Below are 4,031 nucleotides of genomic sequence, written 5' to 3'. Positions count from 1 at the left end.
CGTAACCAAGACTAAGGAGATGATTGTGGACTACAGGAAAAGGAGGACCGAGCACGCCCCCATTCTCATCGACGGGGCTGTAGTGGAGCAGGTTGAGAGCTTCAAGTTCCTTTCTGTCCACATCAACTACAAACTAGAATGGTCCAAACACACCAAGACAGTCGTGAAGAGGGCACGACAAAGCCTATTCCCCCTCAGGAGACTAAAAAGATTTGGCATGGGTCCTGAGATCCTCAAAAGGTTCTACAGCTGCAACATCGAGAGCATCCTGACTGGTTGCATCACTGCCTGGTACGGCAATTGCTCGGCCTCTGACCGCAAGGCACTACAGAGGGTAGTGCGTAAGGCCCAGTACACCACTGGGGCTAAGCTACCTGCCATCCAGGACCTCTACACCAGGTGGTGTCAGAGGAAGGCCCTAGAAATTATCAAAGTCCCCAGCCACCCCAGTCATAGACTGTTCTCTCTACTACCGCATGGCAAGCGGTACCGGAGTCTAGCACAAAAAGGCTTCTCAACAGTTTTTACCCTAAGCCATAAAACTCTTGAACAGGTAATTGAATGGCTACCCGGACTATTTACATTGTGTGCCCCCCCAACCCCCCCCCCCCCCCAACCCTTCTTTTTACGCTGCTGGTACTCTCTGTTTATCATATATGCATAGTCACTTTAACTATACATTCATGTACATACTACCTCAAATTGGGCCGACCAACTAGTGCTCCTGCACATTGGCTAACCGGGCTATCTGCATTGTGTCCCACCCACCACACGAAAACCCCTCTTTTACGCTACTCTGTTCATCATATGCATAGTCACTTTAACCATATCTACATGTACATACTACCTCAATCAGCCTGACTAACCGGTGTCTGTATGTAGCCTCGCTACTTTTATAGCCTCGTTACTGTATATAGCCTGTCTTTTTACTGTTGTTTTATTTCTTTACCTACCTATTGTTCACCTAATACCTTTTTTGCACTATTGGTTAGAGACTGTAAGTACTATTGGTTAGAGCATTTCACTGTAAGGTGAAATGCTCTGTTGTATTCGGCGCATGTGACAAATAAACTTTGATTTGATTTGAATGCCGAGCAGAATAGGAAAATTGTGAAATTCACGCACTTATCAAAGAACATGTGGTCATCCCTACTGCCTATGGTCTGGCGGACTCACTAAACACAAATGCATCTTTTGTAAATGATGTCTGAGTGTTGGAGTGTGCCCCTGGCTATCCGTACATTTTAAAAACAGGAACATGGTGCTTTGCTTAATATAAGGAATTTGAAATGATTTTAACTTTTATTTTAACTTTTGATACATTTTAGCAATTAAATGTACTTTTGATACTTAAGTATATTTAAAACCAAATACTTTTAGACTTTTACTCAAGTAGTATTTTACTGGGTGACTTTTACTTTTACTTGAGTAAGTTTTTATTAAGGTATCTTTACTTTAAGTATGACAATTGGGTACTTTTCCCACTACTGCCAATAAGCATACTACATACTCAATGAATGTCACAAATAGTATGGTTAGTGCGGTAAGTATGAGTATTTGAACACAGCTATGTTTTTAAACGTTTTGAAATCTCGCAGTTTCAACTTTTCTGTAGCTTTCTTTTATGCCTTCTACTTTACTGCAGACATGGTAATCTGAGCCATCCGATTAGCCAGCAGTAGGCCTATAGCGCACTTGATTTGCTCTCCCGGCCCGCCGGGAAGGCAGAGTTTGTACCTTCAGATAAATAAAATGGTTGAAAATGGCAACATTTTGCCTGCCCGGGGAGCAGAGCAGCTGAATCAAGTGCACCTACCGGCAACAGCCCGAGACTAATACAAAAATATAGGAACACAAGGGTTTATCGTTGGATGTTTTACAGAAATGTTTGCCGATCGACTAGGAATGTCTTGTAGATCGACCAGTCGATCACGATTGACCGGTTGGTGACCACTGCTCAAGAAAGTTGAGTGAAGTTCAGTCTCGTGCTTCTCTCCGTGGTCCGATATTTCTTCTGTATGGCAGTGTCAGTGGAGCTGGTGGCAGTCTCTTGGCTACTGCATGCCCACAGAGGTGCGCAGCTTAGAGGGAACATTGGTCTCCAGGTGTATAGTTGTTCTGTGCCACAGGGGCCAACTAAAATGTACTCCTAAACATGTTGTTTCAATAAATATGATGATGACCTTGACACAATTTCATTAAGACGTCACATAACGGGCGTACAGACCCAGAAATTCCTTGTTATCACAGGCTTGACGATTGTGCTTCCTCTTGTAAATGTTGACAATCGAGGTATCCTAAAACTCTTGCAGGTTTTAGGATTCTTGTCTCCATATTGAACTGGAAGAGTTTGGTAAAATTTTTACCCAAACATGGCCCTCCAGCCTTGTACATTTCTGCTGGTGTGGCGTCAGGCCCAGGATATTTTTCCAGTTGTGAGGAGACTGATGGCTTTTCTGGTTTCTTCCAGGGTCGGTGGATCGGCAAGAGATGGGTTCACTTCAACTTGAGGCAGATAATGGCTTTATCGTTCATCAGATTTTGAATTGGGTCTTTGAGACCAAATTAAGCTGGTCTTCTCCCTCAAAAGGATCAACAACTTAACAGTAAATTAAAAAAATATATCTCCAAGGGGACATCCCCCCAGACTCCCCTAGATGCTTTCCCCTTGTTAACATTTTCCCCTATCATAGCCCAAAATATAAGGCTGTTTCACATCATTTATGTTTAAAAAACAAACAAACAAATAGCTTCAATACGGTAAAAGATCTAATAGTTCCCCAGAGTCATCCCTCACCTTTATATCCAACCAAGTGGCGAGGCTGCAGTTTGAAAGACAGACTCAGGACTGTGGCTTTAAGTAATTCTCTTTTTACCAAGTTGGCATAGGCTGGGATTCAATCCAAGGTGCACTATAGCACAGAGCACTATACAATGATGTATATAACTATACAGTCAAAATGTGCCCTTTAAAGGCATTTCCACACACTTTTGCGGAAATCACATTCATGGTAAACGCTGTGCATGTCGGCTCTAGCGTAAAAAAGTCTGTTATAGTTATAATGTGCCTTGATTCGTGTGCTACTAATAAAAATCTAATACATCTGTGTTTTGCATTGATTGATATCTACCTCGAAGTGCTTTACATTCATGAGAGGTGAATTGTACTAGTGGTGTTAGACTATTAAGCACACTTTAGGCCTACACTACTCCCTCTGCTCATCCACTCTTTTTGTTCGCTGTCTACTCTCCTCTACCTTCTGTTTTCAGTTCCTCTTCTGTTTGTACCACCATCCTCCCTTTTCCCATCCTCCCTGCAGTCGTCTTGCCTGACGACTCACCCTGAACTTATTTCCGCTGCTCTGATTCAGAGGGGTTGGGTTAAATGCGGAAGGCAAATTTAGAATTAATGCATTCAGTTGTGCAACTGACTAGATATCCCCTTTCCATTTCCCTCTATCAATTGCTACATACATCAAGTCTGAAACTGCCATCCTAGATGTCGATTGTGTGACTTCAAAATGAGGGGCATTGTAGAAAACATTTCATTAGCGATTGGATGGTCTCTAATAAATCAAACCAATCAGAGTATTATATCTCTGGCCCAACCCATTGGTTTCTTGGACCAATCAGAACGGTCAGAATGTGTTTGCGTTCTACAAATCGTCGGGGAGGGAGGCAAATCAAGAATCATTGTGGAGAAGAAATGTCAGTTGGCCGGAGCAATGTGGATGGGTAGCCAGGCAAGTGGTCGTACCCTCTGTCTATCCCTCCACCTGTCCCGTTGTCTCTTGTTTCAGATGGGATGTCAGCGTTGATCCCTATGACTCATTATCCTGCCTATCAGACCTCAGTTTGCTCACCCAAAATCCTCCAATAATCCAGCCAGTCCCCTCTGTCACACAAGCAAGCAAGCAGGCACACACACACACACACACACACACACACACACTTTTAACTCATCATAAACTCTCCCCTGGACCCCCTATTCACTATATAAGCCCCAGTTAGTTCTGTGCACTCCCGCTCTT

This window comes from Salmo salar, chromosome ssa19, assembly GCF_905237065.1.
Source record: "Salmo salar chromosome ssa19, Ssal_v3.1, whole genome shotgun sequence".
Lineage (NCBI taxonomy): Eukaryota > Metazoa > Chordata > Actinopteri > Salmoniformes > Salmonidae > Salmo > Salmo salar.
The sequence above is the reverse complement of the archived record's forward strand: the minus strand, read 5'-3'. Positions refer to the sequence as shown.